General features: G+C 40.2%; 1 protein-coding gene across 3 annotated transcripts in view; it reads right to left on the reverse strand.

Annotated features, from left to right (window-relative positions):
• ARHGAP42 (Rho GTPase activating protein 42) overlaps positions 1-21224 on the reverse strand; it is a 340955-nt gene that overhangs the window by 266277 nt on the left and 53454 nt on the right. The window contains exon 1 of one of the 3 annotated variants that reach the window (XM_061440143.1): positions 8847-13628. The exons of the other annotated variants lie outside the window; for them this stretch is intronic. The gene's annotated coding sequence lies outside the window, so the exon portion shown is untranslated. Of the gene's footprint in view, positions 1-8846; positions 13629-21224 lie in introns of those variants that run through there. 3 annotated transcript variants of the gene reach the window in all.

The raw sequence follows: 21224 nt of genomic DNA on the forward strand, positions 1-21224 counted from the left end.
AAAATGTTCTAAGTTCAATTTAATGGAGTGGTGAGCAAAATGTGGGTCTAGCATTCTAATGTGGCTGGTTGTGTTTATTGTGAGCACATATTTGGGTTTACACTATTCTATTTTTATTTACTTATTTTCTTTGGACAAACAAAAGTGCATAATATTGTGTAATATCATGACTACACATGAACAGTATAATATGGCAAAATAATTTTTTCACATAGCAACAAGGCTAACATCCTCCTAAAGACTGGAAACATTTTATAATGAATAGTAATTGAAAGCCGAATACATAAGCCTCTGTCTTGGACAAGATGTAGAAGTATGCTGGCATCTTGCCTCGTTCTTCCAAAAAGAACAGAAAAGAATAACACTGCAAAACACAGTTGAGCCTGGGCTGCCAGGGAAGTAAGGGCACAAAGATCATCATTCTCCATTTACACAATGTTTTTTGTAAGTTGTTTTCAATAAACTTGCTATCCCACATGTTTACAGACTTCATTTTTCTTCTGTCCTACCCCATTTTGAAATATTAAAGCAATGTCTCAGAATATTTCAGGAAAACTTGGGTTTTAACAGTGTAGCTTTCATTTTGCACCTTTGAGCCCATCCCATCTTTAAGGTATCACAATGGAGAAAATTTTGTTGGGATACATTATTTTATTACTTTTTTGTTCTACTTTAAGTTTCAAATATTCTGCTTTTAATTAAATGGCTTATTATAGTTATCTCACTATCTTAAAGTTGAAAAAAAAAAACTTTTTTTTAACCAGATCATTTGCAGTTTTCTTATCATTTTCTCACTTGAAAAGACAATTTCTTATTCTTATGGATCTTATTACATCTCCATTATGTAACAATTTTAACTGTTTGTGTTTCATATATTTACATGGCATGGTCATTATAAAAATGCTTTAAGTGGCTTTGAAGAAAATACTTTAAATATATGATGTATACTGTTTTAAGGGTGACTGATTATACTCATCAAAAAACCTGAAAATAAATGTCAATCTTTTATTCCAAAAACTAAAACTCATTCACCTAAATACCATGCTGAGTTTCCAATACGCATGCACAATGATCTGTACACAGTCAGCAATTGCCTGCTGTGACTCTGAATAGCTAAGACTTTTATTTAGCAGTCACAACTGAGGAATTCCAACTGTGTCAACTTGTGCAACTCTGTCTGGCTTCAGAGCTTCCCACACCCTGGGAGACACATTGTCTCTAATTATTTTATTGCTGCAAATAAAGAGACTTTTTATAGAAACGATACACATAATTTACGCCAGGCTCTTATCAGACTGCACACAGTCAACCCATGATGAGGCCATCATTCAATTTAAAACTTAAAAACGTGTATGTGTGACCCCATGGCTGATTCATGTCAATGTATGGCAAAAAACACTACAATACCATAAAGTAATTAGCCTCCAGTTAAAATAAATTAATTAAAAACTAAAGTGAGTTCCAATAATAAAAAAAAAAAGAAAAGAAATCATGTATGTTGCTTTCGAGTCTTCTAACCTGGTATGTTTTTTCTACTTCAAAATTTATTAGTTTCTCAGCAACTAAATTTTAAAGTGCTATAATTTTTATTTACCGTAGTTTATACATTCTAACCGGAGAAGGCAATGGCACCCCACTCCAATACTCTTGCCTGGAAAATCCCTTGGACAGAGGGGCCTGGTGGGCTGCAGTCCATGGGGTCGCTAGGAGTCGGACACGACTGAGCGACTTCACTTTCACTTTCATGCATTGGAGAAGGAAATGGCAACCCACTCCAGTGTTCTTGCCTGGAGAATCCCAGGGACGGGGGAGCCTGGTGGGCTGCCGTCTATGGGGTCGCACAGAGTTGGACGCGACTGAAGCAACTTAGCAGCAGCAGCAGCAGCACACATTCTAACATGCTAAAGTGTAAGTCCCCTACCCAATTTTAGAGACAAATAAAAACAACAATTTTGGCTCCCTGAGCTTCAGTGTATCTTTATATTTTATATTTGACCCAGTAACACTGAACAAGACATCTTCTGCAGCATTTGACACTGTACCCCCAACCTCAAGGAGCTAATCCTCTACAGAAACAGCCAGCACACAGTGCACTGCCTCCAGGGCCTTTTTCTAACTCTGAATGGTACAAAAACCTACCACCAGGAAAAGCCTGTGTCAGAAATATCGGGATCTCAGTTGTCCCTACCCATTATGAGAATGGGAAATAAGAAATCAGCTCTCTAGCTCAGCTTCTCATTTCTTTGACATACAAAAGGCCTGAAGCCTTGAAGCCACCCTGTCCCTTGGGCTTGTTTCTGGGCTCCAAGCCTAAAATAAGAGCCAAAGGGAGCTTCCAGCAGCTGTGTGTTCGTGGAAGCCACCTGAGACCACCAGAAATACTGTAACCGTGGGACTGTGGGCACTATTTCAACAAGGGCTATACAGATAGTGAACAAGACAGTGATACACTGGAGACTCCCTCTGTATTTTCAGGAAGAAAATTCATGAAAGAGATAAAAACCAAGAAATGAAATTGTGTATACTGTTTCTGTTTGCTCCACATGCTCCTGAACTTAACTTTTTCAGTGTAAAAAATTCTGTATATTCTAAAACTCACATTCAATTCCAATGCAGAGCAGTTTAGGAGGCAACACATTGTGATTCAGGTTCTCTTTGAGTAAGAAGAGTCATGAAGTCAAGTTTGTGCATTAGTCACTTTAAGACTAGGGCAAAGCCAGGTATTGTCTTTAGCTGACTAGTAACTTGAGCTACATCAGAACAGTGAAAGGTATAACCTAAACTTCTCTCTGAGAATCCCTAGAAATCATGCCTTTTAGTGACTAGTATCTGCTAGTATAGTAACACTGCAAAGTTACACTGAATATCAGACTAACTACATATCTAACTTACTAGCTCATTTCAGTGAAATTAAATGGTGGATTTCTTCAATCACGACGACTCAAACTAAAAGAGTAAAGAAGTATTGACCAAGCAGAAATTTACCTTTACTAAATTGGAAACCTGATAAATAATCAGGTTTCATTAATTCATAAAAACATCAATTAAATCTAAATGGTAGTTTCTAAAGGGCTTGAGAGATTTTTCCAACTAAATCCCTTGACAGTTTTCCCACAAACAAATCTTTGTGCTATGAACTGCCACCTTAAAGAAACTGTCTGCTTAAGCAAAGGCAAGACTTAACCCTGCATTAGTTACAATGGCAATGAATCCTCAGTTAAAACAAGTTAATGAGTTTCTTACTGAAAATGTTATGATGCAATAGATGAAAAAAATAACAAAGTGCTTCTTTTTATCAAAACTTTCCCACATAAGCTCATACAGTCAATCCAAAGGTATGTATTAACATTCTTATCTGTGAAACTTCTAAGCCACTTGTTTTACAAAGATCTAACTTCCTATCACCCAGACCCACTGGTAAGAAAGAACTGAAGTGATCTGGAATGTCAAACTGCTCCATGACTACTAGAGGTAGGTGGAGAACAAGCTTTGCAGGATTACAGAAACTAAAGAAACTACTTTCATCAACCCCAAACAATTAGCTGTAAGGGGAGTTTGTCAACTAAATTGAGAATAACCTTTAAATTCTAAAAGCAGTGAGAGATGAATAACAACAGTATACCAGCTAGCTAAAAATCACTAAAATGAGAATTGCTGAGAGTCTCTCAGTCGTGTCCGACTCTTTGCAACCCCATGAACTATACGGTCCATGGAATTCTCCAGGCCAGAATACTGGAGTGGGTAGCCTTTCCCTTCTCCAGGGGATCTTCCCAACCCAGAGATCAAACCCAGGTCTCCCGCATTGCAGGCAGATTCTTTACCAGCTGAGCCACCAGGGAAGCCTCAAATGAGAATTTCAGTCAGTTCAATTCAGTCGCTCAGTCATGTCCGACTCTTTGTGATCCCATGGAATGCAGCACGCCAGGCCTCCCTATCCATCACTGACTCCCAGAGTTTACTCAAATTCATGTCCATTGAGTCGGTGATGCCATCCAACTATCTCATCCTCTGTCATTACCTTCTCCTCCTGCCTTCAATCTTTTCCAGCATCAGGGTCTTTTCAAGGAGTCAGTTCTTCCAATCAGGTGGCCAAAGTATTGGACATTCAGCTTCAGCATCAGTCTTTCCAGTGAATATTCAAGACTGATTTCCTTTAGGATGGACTGGTTGGATCTCCTTACAGTCCAAGAGACTCTCAACAGTCTTCTCCAACACCACAGTTCAAAAATATCAAGTCTTTGGCATTTAGCTTTATAGTCCAACTCTCACATCCATACATGACTACTGGAAAAACCATAGATTTGACTAGACAGGCATTTGTCAACAAAATAATGTCTCTGCTTTTTAATATGCTGTCTAGGTTGGTCATAGCTTTTCTTCCAAGGAGCAAGTGTCTTTTAATTTTATGGCTGCAGTTACCATCTGCAGTGGTTTTGGAGCCCAAGAAAATAAAGTCTGTCACTGTTTCCATTGTTTCCCCATCTATTTCCCATGAAGTGATGGAACCGGATGCCATGATCTTAGTTTTTTGAACGTTGAGTTTTAAGCCAGCTTTGTCACTCTCCTCTTTCAATTACTGTGGGATCCTTGCCCACATTAGGAGATAAAATGGTCATCTGAGTTAAATTCGCCCATCCCAGTTGATTTTAGTTCACTGATTCCTACAATGTCAATGTTCACTCTTGCCATCTCCTGTTTGACCACTTCTAATTTGCCTTGATTCGTGGACCTAACATTCCAGGTTCCTATGCAATATTGCTCTTTACAGCATCAGACTTGACTTCTATCCCGTCATATCCACAACTGTGCACTGTTTTCACTTTGGCTCCATCTCTTCATCCTTTCTGAAGTTATTTCTCCACTCTTCTCCAGTAGCATATTGGGGACCTACCGACCTGGGAAGTTCATCTTTCAGTGTCACATCTTTTGCCTTTTCATAATGTTCATGGGGTTCTCAAGGCAGGAATACTGAAGCGGTTTGCCATTCCCTTCTCCAGTGGACGACGTTTTGTCAGAACTCTCCACCATGACCCATCTGTTTCAGATCGGGTCATATGAGCATGGCTCATAGTTTGATTGAGTTAGACAAGGCTGTGGTCTATGTGACCAGTTTGATTAGTTTTCTGTAATTTTGCTTTTCATTCTGTCTTCCCTCTTGTATACAAGGATAAGAGGGCTATGAAAGCTTCCTGATGGGAGAGACTGACTGTGGGAAAAATCAGGTCTTGCTCCAATGGGTGGGCCATGCTCAGTAAATCTTTAATCCAATTTTCTGTTGATGGGCATGGCTGTGTTCCCTCCCTGTTGTTTGACCTGAGACCAAACTAAGGTGGAGGTAACTGGGTGAACTCCAGGAGTTGGTGATGGACAAGGAGGCCTGGCGTGCTGCGATTCATGGGGTCGCAAAGAGTCAGACATGACTGAGCGACTGAACTGAACTGAATGAAGATAATGGCGACCTCCTTCAGAAGGTCCCATGCAGGCACTGCTGCACTCAGTGTCCCCGACCCTGCAGTAGGCCACCACCAACCTATGCCTCTCCCAAAGATTCCTGGACACTCACGGGCAAGTCTGGGTCAGTCTCTTGTGGGGTCACTGCTCCTTTCTCCTGGGTCCTGATATGTACAAGGTGTTATTTGTGCCCTCCAAGAGTCTGTTTCCCCAGTCCTGTGTAAGTTCTGTAATCAAATCCCACTGGCTTCCAAAGTCAAATTCCCTGGGGCTTCTCTGTTCCTTTGTCAGATCCCCAGGTTGAGAAATCTATTGTGGGTCCTAGAACTTTCTTAACAGTGCAAGAATTTCTTTGATATAATTGTTCTGCAGTTTGTGGGTCATCTGCTTGGTGGCTTTATGGTGGGGATAATGGCGACTTCCTCCAAGAGGGCTTCTGCCACAGGCTACACAACCCAGGTCTGATGCACCCAGAGCCCCTGCCGAAGAATGATGCTTTTGAACTGTGGTGTTGAAGAAGACTCGAGAGTCTCTTGGACTACAAGGAGATCCAACCAGTTCATCCTAAAGGAAATCAGTCCTGACTATTCATTGGAAGGACTGATGCTGAAGCTGATGCTCCAATACTTTGGCCACCTGATGAGAAAAGGCAACTCATTAGAAAAGACCCTGATGCTGGGAAAGATTGAAGGCAGGAGGAGAAGGGGACAACAGAGGATGAGATGGCTGGATAGCATCACCGACTCAATGGACATGAGTTTGAGTAAGCTCCAGGAGTTGGTGATGGACAGGGAGGCCTGGTGCACTGCAGTCCACGGGGTAACAAAGAGTTGGACGCAACTGAGGGACTGAACTGAACTGATTGCTGCAGGGATGGGATCACAGGTCAACATGCCCCCTGGTTCCCAGTGACCATGGGTACCCCTGCAGCCAGCAACCTAGGGCTGTCCACACCACCTTGCAGCTGCTACCAGTGAAGTTCTCTGCAGCTCTGGGCTCAGTCAGCCTGGCTGGTCTCATAGGTACCACCTCCTCTGGTCTTCTAGTTTACCCAACTTTACTTGGGTGGTACGTTGGACAGAGGAACCTTTGTTGATTTATGGATGTTTTATTGGTTATAGATTGAAGATAAGAGACAGTGAAGCATCCCACATTGCCATGATGTTGACCTGATCAATACACTTTATTCATTAATTTCCCTCCCCTAGTTAAAATATAATCTCTATGGAAGTATGAATGTTTGCCTTTTTTGTTCACTGTTCAACAAACAGATCTGGGCCTGATACATGAAAGATATTTAGTTTTGCATAAAGAGTTGAAAGAATAAAAAAGCATGTAGTAAAAACCTCTAATAGTGCCCATTTAAAAACAGGATATGTGTATCATGTAGTGGAGTAATACAGGATAAGCGTAACACTTCATTAGAAAAAAAAAAGTATTATGAAAGAAAGCTATTAAAAAAAAACACTCAAAAGAAGGTGTGGCTTGTGATAGGCGGAATGGAGCTATTTAGTGATCCGTCACATAGGGAAGAGTGGTAGGTGTTTAGAATGGGTTGTTTCCTCTTAGAAGTAATATTGTAGGAACATATGGAAAGCAACATTCTGGAACTAAAACTTAGCCAATAGAAACAATTAAACTTTTTAACACACTTGAAAAGAAATGTGTTTCCCAGTTACATATCCCACTATTAAGGAATCTTCTTCAAAGCTACTGTGAATCAAGTATTTAAAGACTAAAATTTTCAGTTTCTTTCCTACAAGTATGGACTAGAACTTAGCCACGGATAAAGGAGATAGTCAGGAATTGACAAAAAAAATGGACATGGCCTGAACTCAAATTTCCTTAAGCTACCAAGTGGTTTCTGAGGGGAAATAGGCCATCCTCAATCAATTGTGTATTTTTTTACATCTTAAACTTAGCACTTGTTACATGAAAAATCTTTTATTTAGTCTTTCTCGCCCCCCCACCCCCGCCCAGTAAAGATTTTAAACATGTCTGATGTCTAGGTCAGTGCTCAGTTTTAATTCCAATTCTTTAATGCTCCTCCACAATCTACTAGTACCCTTATTCATACTGACTAGTAAAAATCTCTATTTATCTAAATAAACTACTGTTTAAGTGCTCCAAAAACCTTATCAATTTGATGAGAATGATTTTTTTGAAACCCCCCCCAATCAGCTAGCTTAAATTTCATTTATATTCATTTTATCATGTAGTTATACATAGTTCTGAAGGGAATTAACTCGTTAAAGATTTAGAATTAAAATGCTCATCTAATACAACAAACATTTATACCTCATGAAACTTAAAAATATGTAGACTTTGGATTATTACTCACACATAACTGGACAGAGTGTCAGAAGTCAAGGGTTGCAGTCCCAGTTCCACTGGTATTTACCATATGGCCCTGAATGACAAGCTACTATGCACTTACTTCTCTGGGTCTGAGGGGGAACCTCATTTTGGCATGAAGTAAGTGATCACTAATTCAATGAAGGCTTTCTAATTGCTAGGATCTGTTGTTTCAAATTATTAAGCACTTTTCTTCCAAACGAAATCTCAAAGCACTTCAAATATATTAGCATCACCAACCACAGGTCACATGCCTGAAACCTTGGCTAGTCACAGCACTGAAAAGTCGAGCCCCTGTTATTTGGAACTCCAGGCTCCTGCCCCGCGTTCCTATAGGACAGTGAACTGCAAACTACAGTCACAGCTAGAGATGTCATGGCCATTTCAGTCCAGAGGCCAGCTTCCTGGCAAACTTTCAAAAGAAATGAAGGAAGACACTGGTTCTGGTTCAATAATGATAATTGGTTAACATGAGAAACACAAAGGCCTACCTATTATGTTATACAAAAGATAAGATCCTCTCTCATCCAGAGTAAATAGACTGGTAAAGAATAAACAGTAGTTTCATTTCTAGGATCCGTGTGATGATAGAATTTGACTCACGGTGAGACAGAAGCACAAAGAGACCGTTTGACTCATGAGCATGAGCTTGCTTGGGGGGAAAAGGGCGGTGTGGGAGGACAGAGGAGTGGGGGGGGGGGAGGACAGGGGAGTGGGGGGGGGGGGGAGACTAGCTATCATTTGTTTAGAATAGCTGCCCTTCACTTTCTGTTTACTGAGAAGATCACTAAGATTTTCTCTAAAGTTTATTTTTTTCTTAATCCTCCTCAAAAAAACAAAAAGTCTCAGATTAAAGCAGACCACCTGCTGAATTTCCTTCCCAAGCCCGGACACGCCAGAACTACACATGACCCGTCACTAGCACAAATACAACGTAATTCATGCTCTCAACTTGGTTAAGGAAAATAATCACATTTTCAGCTTAAGAGAAGTATTTCTCACACTAAGTCGTTTTTACCAAAATTTGTCTCTACTCTCACCGTGGAACACCACAGAGGAAAAAGTCTTCTACAAGAGAAACCTGCTTTCCAGGCAGCATTTCAGGGACAAGTGTCCTCTAACCCTTTCATTCAGACGCAGAGCAGTTAACCAGGGTGGCCATCATCCAGACTCACAGTAACCGAGACAGAACAAGGAAGCTCAACCTTCCGTGTTCCTCAGTTGCAGCCAGGGCCGCACAGAGCGGCCAGGGGTGGTAGGAGGTCAGTGACACAGCTGAGAGGCTGGAACAGGAAGCGCTCCACTGCGGAACTTCCTGGGTCCCACACTGCTCTCCTCACACATGCTCAACCCTCACACCCTGCAGCAGCTTCTGAGGAAGCGTCACATCTCACTAAGTCCAAGAGTAAGGCTCCCTCTTTCTTCTCTTACAACCTGTACTCCACACAGCGGCCTGGCGTTGTTGCTGCTCAGTTACGGCCGTCTCTTCCGCAACCCCCACCATGCACTGCGGCCCGGAAGGCTCCTCTGTCCGTGGGATTTCCCAGGCAAGCATACTGGAGTGGGCGGCCATTCAAACCCACGGACTGAACCCGATTCTCCTTCCTTGGCAGGAGGATTCTTTCCCCATGGAGACCCCAGGGAAGACCCAAGTGGCCTGTAGTCCATCAAATAAACCTGCTGCTTTTCCACCCAAGCCCAGTGAGGTGAACCCGGGGCTCACATCCTTGCTCCAGGAATAACTTATACAGAACCCTGACACCTCCTGTCTCCTTAGGACAGGTGAAATCAAGTATCATCACGAGTATTCCCTTTATGTGTATGTCTCTTAAACAATCAATTCCCAAAACTGGATTAGCGTTAGGGTTAGGGTTAGCCTCAGGGTCAGGATCAGGGCTGGAGGACTCTCTCCTGAGGCAGCAAAGTCTGACACTGGACTACAGGACCGAGTTCCTACAGGACTGGACCTAGTTCCACAACTGACTAGCTTTTTGCTACCTTGGGCAAAATACTTAAGCTTTCCTTTGCAGTCTCAATTTTCTATATATAATAAAACAATGCTATTGCTTACTTCAGAGTGTTAGTGGAAGTTTAGAGATACTCAGTTTTTCAAACAAACATGTTTCTCTCCCCGTTATTACAAAAGAAGAAATGTAGTGCATCACATGAGAACTGAGGTGGAGGGTGGAATGGATTGTGACCAGCATAACCTGGTCATTTAGAAAACTCTTATGTTCATGATAAATGACACAGAACAAGGGAATCTAAAGTTATGTTTTAGCAACTAGATTTCACTGTCAGCAGCAAAATTTCCAGAAATAATACAAAAAGGATGTACAGGCACACACATACATACTAGCTTCAGTGAGTCCAAAATTAGAGAGAAAAAAACAGACTCTAGTCAACCTGTAGCTTCCAGGATCACACCAAGCAACAGATTTTTTTTTTTTAATTTTCTATATACATGCAATATATCACACGCAAAATGCCTTCACAGATATTCACTACTCTAGGTAAAAGCCTTCCCCACTAGTGCTGTAAGAAGCTGCAGCTGGACTCTGGGTCAGATGGCACTCAGCAGCTTTGAGTGTGCTGGGGGTGGGGTATGTCAGGAATGAATGTGGTTATCAAGGCATTTCTAAGTACGGAACCCTTGGAACAACATTAGAGCGAGGGTCATGGGAAAAGAAGCTTTGCTCACCCTACTTCCTGGCAGCATTTTCAGTATGCAAGCCATAAGCAACTCATGTTTACAAGATGGAACAGGAAAAGAGGGGCTTATTAGATGAAGGGGGGCAGGGAAAATCAATGCATATGTACACATAGATTATAAATTATGTACACTTTTAAAATTTTTATTTTAAAACTCCAGAAAGTTTAATAGTCTTCTATATCATGCTTCATTGTACAAAATATCCTTACCTCTTTAATGAACTGAATTAAGTTAGAATATTTTTATTAGTGTCAATCACACAAATGAAACTCAATCAGGAAGAAAACAATCATGATATATCTATTTCACATTTCTGAAGAAAAAAATGTAATTTGGAATTATTTTTAGGAGTTATAGAAAAAAATATTTCTCAGGACTTCAGAGTTTCAAACCTAGAATTCTTCATGTTAAGTCAAGATAGTTTAAAAAGGAGGTGAATACATCCTGAAGTTGATGTAAAATTCAAGAGCATTTTATTTACCAAGGGTCAACAGTGCCTCACTTTTTACTGCTGCTGCTACTGCTAAGTCGCTTCAGTCGTGTCCGACTCAGTGCGACCCCATAGACGGCAGCCCACCAGGCTCCCCGTCCCTGGGATTCTCTAGGCAAGAACACTGGACCTTGCAAAAATTCACAAAGAATAGCCAGTTAACAAATCTCAGATTATTCAACTAAGACTAGCTACCTCTTTTTTTAAAAAGAAGGGTCTAAGACAATTTAACCTAAGGTGTAGGGGAGCTGCAGCCAAATCTATATATTTCTATTTTGTGTTTCCTGGTTTTAATCCTGGAAATCTGGAGAATTATAAGCACTTTTCAAAAATATGTCAAACTAGGTCTGGGCGCAACAAGCAACTTTTTTCTTAAATTCTGAAGTACATGCTTTCTTTATAGCTATGGATTTACCAAGGAGAGTGTGCTCCTGATTGCTGTTATGCTTGAGTGTTATTAAACTAAACAGACAAAATATGAAGAACCGACCTCGGCATGGAACGCCACAGGCATAGTTTTATCTCCCCCTCTGCTTCTTCTTAAAAAGAAAACAAATATCCAAACTTGAAATGTAAAAATACAGATCTCCACATGTTTGCTTTACTTGTAACATAGCATTTCACTCTTTGGTAGTAGTAGCAGCAGCAAGTGTATAACATACTTTATCATTTTATGTAGAAGAATATATTGTTTACCAGCTTCACACATATTACACTCATGGATGAAAATCAAACCTTTTCCTTTACATACTAAAAAGGTAAGATGCTCACATGCAATGTTCTGATCAAACTGCAAAATGAGAAGAAAAGAAAATTCATTACAATTATTGAACTACGCTTGTTTTATATCTTTAAGCTAATGTCAGATCCTTTACATGGCTAATATTTGAAACCTGAAACAAAGCCAGCACTTAGCTGTTAGATTCAGACATCAGGATTTCCCTCACAGTGCTGTGAGGTTCTGAACATACAGCACATCTGAATTATAAGCACCTAATATATCCTTGTTATTCCAGTGGCTTTTAGTCTTTCTACACATGAATGCCAGCCTACATTAAAGAATTCTCTTTCCCACTCACCCCCAATTATTAATATTCAAGGTGACGAGAGAAAACATAGGAAAATAATTGCCTCTGAAGGGTTACAATTACAACCAAATCAATATTTGACAGCTGTCAATTACAGATCACAACAATATCTCTACAACTAAACAGTTTCTCTAAGCACTTAAAATCACTTTTTATAGCACATATTCTCCTGACTCCCCATGAAGATATCCAAGAACAATTCCAGTACAAAATATACAGTCTTCTTTGACATCTAGCATCTGCCTACTCTGTGCAAGAAACTATAGAAAGGAGTCTAATATGATTTCTTCCTCACGTTATAAAGAGTTTATAACCTAATTAGAATTAGTTTATAGTCTAATTAGAATGGCCACAGGAGCACTTTCTGAGGAAGAAGAAGAAGGGTCCTGATTGGGCAAAAAGTGAATGAATGAAACACTAATGTGAGGGTCCAGACACCAGTGTCCACTACAGTGCTAGAGTATGCATGTGTGCGTGCTCAGCTGCTCGAGTCATGTCTGACTCTGTGACCCCATGGACTGCAGCCCTCCAGGCTCCTCTGTCCATGGGATTTTCCCAGCAAGAATCCTGGAGTGGGTTGCCATGCCCTCCTCCAGGGATCTTCCTGACCAGGGATCAAACCCGAGTCTCCTGCATCTCCTGCATTCCAAGTGGATTCTTTACCTGCTGAGCCATCCAGGAAGCCCCTTTTATATCCTCACCCAGCAGGTTGGTCAGTGTAAGTCCAGAATTATTCAGTACCAATAATAAGCATTTCAATAAAGATTAACTTGTCTTCTGTAAGTTTTACAGAAAGTAGAGTTTATTCATTCAACAAAATATTAAGCATCTATTCAAAGCAAGTCACTGACCCTGATAAAACTTAGTGATGAGAGTACAGTGAACAAAGCCAAGATGCGCCAAGATGTCTAAGACTTGTGCAACAGACCATCTATGATAACTGTCAAGGTATTGAAGGTGAGGACACAAACATGTTCACCAATAGGGAAGTGTACAAACGTTTTAAAGAACAAGCTCACGTTAGAATTAAAATGATACTTGAAACTCACTTAGTGACAATAATAATGAAAGCAGTAACAGCAACAAAATGTAAGAATCCTGGGCCAGACTGTGCTGGGACCCTCATTCTATATTCACATCAACACTACAAAAGCCTCCACGATAATCATCTTCATTTCACAGATGCAGAAACTGACCCTGGGAGAGGTTAAAGGACTTGTCTCACTTGTGCCATGTGGATGGGGAGACAGAGTGACCATAAGGCTATTATCATTTGTAACAAAATTAATGATTTTTTTTAATATCATCAAAAGCTAGTCCACATTTAAATTTCTCCAATTACCTCTAAGATTTGTTTTCTTACTTGCTTACAAATAAGGATCCTAGCAAAATCTATTCATTGCATTCACTTACATCTCTTAAACTTCTTAAATCCCTTTTAATATAGAATAGTTACCTGTTTCTTTTTCCTTCTTGTCCCAAGCCACTGACTCTTGACTAAACTGATTCAGTCATTCTGTCAGTCAGTTCAGTCGCTCAGTCGTGTCCAACTCTTTGTGACCCCATGAATCACAGCATGCCAGGCCTCCCTGTCCATCACCAACTCCCGGAGTTCACTCAGACTCACGTCCATCGAGTCAGTGATGCCATCCAGTCATCTCATCCTCTGTTGTCCCCTTCTCCTCCTGCCCTCAATCCCTCCCAGCATCAGAGTCTTTTCCAGTGAGTCAACTCTTCACATGAGGTGACCAAAGTATTGAAGTTTCAGCTTCAACATCAGTCCTTCCAATGAACACCCAGGACTGATCTCCTTTAGGATGGACTGGTTGGATCTCCTTGCAGTCCAAGGGACTCTCAAGAGGCTTCTCCAACACCACAGTTCAAAAGCATCAATTCTTCAGTGCTCAGCTTTCTTGACAGTCCAACTCTCACATCCATACATGTCTACTGGAAAAGCCACAGCCTTGACTAGATAGACCTTTGTTGGCAAAGTAATGTCTCTGCTTTTTAATATGCTGTCTAGATTGGTCATACATAACTTCCCTTCCAAGGAGTAAGTGTCTTTTAACAGAGAGGAAAAAAAAAAGAGTTGTTAGAAAAAATACACTCAAAGATCTCTTCTTGGGTGTGACTCTGTCTCTACAGCCCAATCCCAGGCTGTCACATTTGATAGCAACTCCACAGTTTATGTGCCCAGAGATCCATGATTTCTCAACCCAGGTTTATTCCAGGAAGGCAGCTCAGGGGATTTCCACCAAGTTTTCCCTCTCACCAGAGCCATCCTCAAGTGATAATCGGGAAGCCCTCGGTGTGGGTCCACAGAGGTGACTGTGGGAAATGGAGAAGAACGAAAAACATTCACAAAGCTCCACAAGTCGAAAGTTCTCTAACCCTATTCCTTGCTCAAATCCAGAGGCCTCAGCTTTCAAAAAAAAAAAAAAAAAAATCAAACCTTGGATTTAATACAATATGTCCTCTCCCATCACATTCTAGAAGAGTCCCGGGAGAGGTAGTTGGCCATGACTTTAAAGAAAAACATGTCCCAACTCTGAAAACTAACTTTCGCTTTCTACCGTTTTCCTTTCCTTTCTGATTTCTGAGCACTGTATGAATGGCCTTTCCAAATTACCTAAGTAATCAAAGACTCAGTAGCATATGAAACAGCATTTAAATGGCATCAGTGAAATACTGTCCTATCACAGACCTCTCTTCACCCGTTTCCATCCTAAGTTCTTCTTATTTCTAACTGGTAAGAGCCCCCAAAAGACCGGCTTCCATACAGATTTCTTCCTGAATAAGCAACGACACAGAAAATGACGACAAGTGACTTTGCATTAGAGTCATTTTCAGCATTTCCTCTTCCAGAGTTTAGCAAGCCTCTTAGGAGGCCAGGAACAAAAATGGGAGATTTCACTCCCTGAGAGAAACCAAACTAGGAGAAGGGGCAGGAATTCATTTGATCTAGCACTGGCTTTGGCTTAGCATTAAACCCCAAACACATAAAATTGAAAGGAATCATTAAAACAAAAATGTATTTACAAGAGAAAATCAAAGCAAGATGGGAAATTAGAGCTTGTTTTGGCAGGCCTAACTCTTCACCTCACAGTGAGGAGCCCAAAGGGTTGGGAAGAAAATTTCATATCCGGTGGGTTTTTTTGCTATTTTTTTTTAAGCTCTTTCACACTGTCTTTAATGTGTATTTGTATTCCACTTCCTTCTCTTCCATTACTGTGAGCCAACTACCTCTTTACACTGAGGAACTGAACACATTCAAGTTTTTGTTTTCATAGCACACTGGACATCTCCAAAAATTAGAAAATGGAAAACTTCAGTCTATTCTGCTATAATGTCTTTCTGTAATGCGAATTAAGCCATTCACGATTAACAGATAAGGCATGACATGAAACTCAGATTGGTTCAAATGTGATTTTTTTTTCCCTCAACACATTGACATTTTAAAGACATCAGGGATAGGCCTTTTCACAACTAAAGTTTTTTTACCCATACAGAAAGACTTAAAAAGAAAAGCCAGAAATCCTGCAGAAGAACTTTCTTTTGGTATAAGAAGTGGGGGATTTGGTTGATTCAGTATCTACACTTCCACAGCATTAAGTTATTTGGTAAAGCTGTACATCCAGACTCTGCATGTTTATATTAAGAACAAAAATTAAGGAACTCAACGTTATGGAGCAGATTTTCTGAAGAAAGCAAAAGAGCCAGAGTTTAGGCTGCATGGGATCTACTGGTGGTGGGTACAAATGCCAGTTTAATTCTGCTGGTATTTTTATCAGAACTGTTTGTTTTTCTTGATGCTCTAGTTAAAGTTGCAGACCATTTTAATTATGTGCCCTTAACCCTATTTATTCCCAGTAAGTCCTGATACTTGCAGAGGTATGTGTGTGTGTGGAGGTGTGTACTGTGTATCTCAATAGGATAAGACATATGTATTTTCAAAACTACAACGTCTTACTATGGCAGAAATACCTGTCTGTGAGAAAAAGCAAATTCATAAGATATTCAGGTTTCACAAATCCATCAAATCATGTAAAATCAAACTACCCTTTTGTACTGCACATTTGCATGAGAACTGTTCAGTATGTTCTCTCTATATATAGTCTAAGCACGTCTCAAAATTTTCTGAGCATTTGTATCCATTGCCAAACACAGATCCTGATCTGTAGGTCTAGCACAGGCCCTGATGAATTCAGGACATTAAACAAAAGCTGCTGGGTTGATGAGGATGCTGCTGGTTCATGAACCACTGTTTGAGCAGCAAGTCTCTAGGAAACACAATTGTTCACTGGGATCTTCCCAACCCAGCTGGTGCAATGGTAAAGAGTCCTCCTGCAAATGAAGGAGACTCAGGAGACTCATGTCTGACCCCTGGATGTACAAGATACCCTGGAGTAGAAAATGGCAACCCATACTAGTATTCTCGCCTGGGAAATCCCACAGACAGAGGAGCCTGGCGGGCTACAGTTCATAGGATCTGAGCTGGACACGAATGAGCACACACACATCAGCAGGTTTTTTTTTTTTTTTTTGAAGAATTTAGGGCTAAGCACTTTCTGAACATTTCTTCTAACACACATTACTAGGAGAGACAGGGATAGAGGAAGAGATAATTAAAATGAAAGTATATTTTATCCATTGATCTACTTTTGGCAGCATATAAAAAAAGAATTTGTTGAATCAATGAAACCCATTTCAGCAGACAATTTTGAGTCTTCATTATGAGGAAATCCTTGATCTTCTATGAATAAGCTATGTACTATTTAATAAATACTTTTCTGAAATTTAAGCTTTTTTGTTTATAGTATAATAAAAAATTTTATAGGATTCTTCAACCATGGTTAAAACTGAATGGGATATAATATTTACTGCTATGTTTTTAAAATTAGAACTTACTTGAGAACAAATGCCAGATACTTAAGATAAATCCACAGGCTCCACTATACTCCACAGTTTCATGTTTATGAAACTGGCCTTAGTGATGATTTTAAATACTGAGGGTTAAGGTATTATCTTGCAGTTTCTTTACCATGCAAGCATTATCCTGTTGAGCAAAAGTTGCAGTGCATAATACATCTACTATTTACACAGTAGTTGTTACATTTATATGACAGTACAAAAAAATTAACGCAATTTGATACGTTCTAACGCTTTCTTGATAAAGTGTATGTGAGAGAACTAGAGAAGAGAAAAGGTGAGGGAAGGCACCAAGAACAGTGAGGGAGGCAGAGACAGAGGCAATGGAAACTGTATCCACATCTTTTAGGACCTTCAAATGTATTCAGGCCTGCTCCTTCAAAACCATAAATTCAGCCCTGTGCTTTCCTATTCCACCCTCCTCTTAGTCTCAACAAAGGTTAAAAATTAAATAGCTAAAGCACTCCATATTGCATTAAACCTTTTGATTTAATAACAAAGATCATTTAAAGAAAGAACAATCCTGAAACCTTGGCTTTTGCTGGAACAGTTTCTTTACTACTTAAGGAGTTTTCTAGAAACCACTGTGTACATCTAAGTTATAAAAGTAAAGTTCATCTTAAAAATACAAGGAGAGCTTGATCTCTTAATGATTTCTGCTCTTAATCTGTCTATGGCATCTCACTCATCAAACCATTCATAACCAAAGTATGTGCTTAGAATGTGGTTTTACAAGTCTGTTTCCTTTCTTAACTCTACAGTGCTGTAGACACAAAAGATCTTCGACAAGTGACTATATTTAAGCTAACATTTGCTGAGCACTTACTATGTGCTAAGCACTTTGACAAGAGCTTTATAAGAAATCTTACATACTCAAGACAACTCTATAAGTTAAGTGCTTTCATGCCATGTCATAGATATGGAAACTGAGGCTTAGATATATTAAGTCTGAACCTAAATCTGAATTCAGCAGCCAAACTACAGAATCAGGGCTTTTAACCGCTATGCTATTTTCAAACTTGGTTTGCATAAACTGAGTGCATGGCAAATTCCAAACTTTACATGTGTATGTGTTATACTGGATTGCAGTGAAATTAGTTATTTTATTATGAGTAAAATGAAATATGTGAATAAGTTAATCTGAAAACATCTTGGGGTGAGCTAAAAGTGTCCTAAGTGAATCAACATCTCAATGTTAGATAATTCACATATAAAGTCTCTCTCAAGATTTTAGGCCTGGCATAAAAATATGATCAGATCAGATCATATATATATCAGATCAGATAATTTTTCCATTGGTAACACTGTTGCTTCAGGTAAGGGATCTGCAGAGGAATAAAAGCCCCCAGTCTTTGATTTTTTTTAAATTTATTTGGCTGTGCAGGGTCTTAGGTCTTATTTGTGGCACGTGGGATCTAGTTCTCTGACCAGGGATGGACACCAGGCTCTCAGGACTGAGACTGTGGAGTCTTAGCCACTGGACCACCAGTGAAGTTCCTCCTCTTCTTTAAATGAATAAAACACTCACTATGCCACAGGCCCAGCTCTCCAATCCACAGCTTCTTGGACTGGCTCCACATCAAAGATCCTGGCCGCTTAAGCTGATCAGAGGACCTACCAATCTTGTCCCAAGAATGTCCCAGCATCTGCTTTACAGAAAAACTCTCACGTAAGGTGTTGTTTATTTTAACTGAGGGACCTATATGAGGAATTCCCACAGCCAAACATGGCTGGTCCTTTAGTTGCTAAATCATATCTGACTCTTTTGCAACCCTGGACCATAACCTACCAGGCTCCTCTGTACACAGGATTTCCCAGGCAGAATACTAGAGTGGTTGCCAATTCCTTCTTCGGGGCATCTTCCCAATCTAGAGATGGAATCCGTGTCTCCTGAAATGGCAGGTGGATTCTTTATCACTGAGCCACCTGGGAAGCTATAGCTGCTCCCACTTATAATTAAAAGCCCACAGTTTTGGTTAAATTTGGTCTGAAGCAATATACCTACTTTTATGAGTTTGCATACCAGATTGATTATATTCTCTGTGGCCAAAGATGGAGAAACTTGATAGCAAAAACAAGACCAGGAGCCGAATGTGGTTCAGATCAGGAACTCCTTATTGCAAAATTCAGACTAAACTGAAGAAAGTAGGGGAAACTACAAGGCTATTCTGGTATGACCTAAATCAAATCCCTTATGATTATACAGTGAAAGTGACAAATAGATTCAAGGGATTAGATCTGATAGAGTGCCTGAAGAATTATGGATGGACGTTCCTGACACTGTACAGGAGGCAATGATCAAGACTATCCCCAAGAAAAAGAAACACAAAGAGACAAAATGGTTGCCTGAGGCAGCCTTACCAATAGTTGAGAAAAGAAGAGAAGCTAAAGGCAAAGGAGAAAAGGAAAGATATAAGCATCTGAATACAGAGTTCCAAAAATAGCAAGGAGAGATAAGAAAGCCTTCCTCAGTGATTAGTGCAAAGAGAGGAAAACAATAGAATGGGAAAGACTAGAGATCCCATCAAGAAAATGAGAGACACCAAGGGAACATTTCATAAAAAGATGGGCTCAGTAAAGAATAGAAATGGTAAAGACATAATAGAAGCAGAAGTTATTAAGAAGAGGTGGCAAGAATACACAGAAGAACTATACAGAAAAGGTCTTAATGACCCAGATAACCATGATGGTGTGATCACTAACCTAGAGCCAGACATCCTGGAATGTGAAGTCAAGTGGGGCTTAGGAAGCAGCACTATGAACAAAGCTAGTGGAGGTAATGAATGCCAGTTGAGCTATTTCAAATCCTGAAAGATGATGCTGTGAAAGTGCTGCACTCAATATGCCAGCAAATTCGGAAAACTCAGCAGTGGCCACAGGACTGGAAAAGGTCAGTTTTCATTCCAACCCCAAAGAAAGGCAATGCCAAAGAATACTCAAATTACCACACAATTGCACTCATCTCACACGCTAGTAAAGTAATGCTCAAAATTCTCCAAGCCAGGCTTCAGCAATACGTGATCCGTGAATTTCCAGATGTTCAAGCTGGATTTAGAAAAGGCAGAGGAACCAGCGATCAAATTGCCAACATTCGTTGGATGATATAAAAGACAAAAGAATTCCAGAAAAACATCTACTTCTGCTTCACTGACTATGCTAAAGCCTTTGACTGGGTGGATCACAACAAACTGGAAAATTCTTAAAGAGAATTTAAATTTAAGAATAATAAATTTAAGAATTTATTCTTAAAGGGAATACCAGACCACCTGACCTGCTTCTTGAGAAATCTGTATGCAGGCCAAGAAGCACAGAATTGGCCATGGAACAAGAGACTGGTTCCACATAGGGAAAAGAGCATATCAAGGGTGTAGATTATCACCCTGCTTACTTAACTTACATGCTGAGTACATCATGCAAAATGCTGGGCTGGATGAAGCACAAGCTGGAATCAAGATTGCCAGGAGAAATTATCAATAACTTTAGATATGCAGATGACACCACTCTTATGTCAGAAAACAGAGAACTAAAGAGCCTCTTGATGAAAGAGGAGAGTGAAAAAGCTGACTTAAAGCTCAACAGTCAAAAAATGAAGATAATGGCATCTGGTCCCATCACTTCATGGCAAATAGATGGGTAACAATGAAAACAGTGACAAACTTGTTTCTTGGGTTCCAAAATCACTGCAGATGGTGACTGAAGCCATGAAATTAAGAGACGCTTGCTCCTTGGAAGAAAAGCTATGACAAACTTAGACGGCATGTTAAAAAGCAGAGACATTACTTTACTGACAAAGGTTTGTCTAGTCAAACCTATGGTTTTTCCAGTAGTCATGTATGGATGTGAGAGCTGGACTATAAAGAAAGCTGAGCACCGAAGAATTGATGCTTTTGAACTGTGGTGTTGGAGAAGACTCTTGAGAGTCCCTTGGACTGCAAGGAGATCCAACTAGTCCATCCTAAAGGAAATCAGTCCTGAATATTCATTGGAAGGACTGATGCTAAAGCTAAAACTCCAATACTTTGGCCACCTGTTGGGAAGACCTGACTCACTGGAAAAAAAACCCTGATGATGGGAAAGATTGAAGGCGGGAGGAGAAAAGGATGAGAGAGGATGAGATGCTTGGATGGCATCACCAACTGGATGGACATGAGTTTGGGCAAGCTCCAGGAGTTGGTGATAGTCAGGGAAGCCTGGTGTA

This window comes from Bos javanicus, chromosome 15 (genome assembly GCF_032452875.1).
Source record: "Bos javanicus breed banteng chromosome 15, ARS-OSU_banteng_1.0, whole genome shotgun sequence".
Taxonomy (NCBI): Eukaryota; Metazoa; Chordata; class Mammalia; order Artiodactyla; family Bovidae; genus Bos; species Bos javanicus.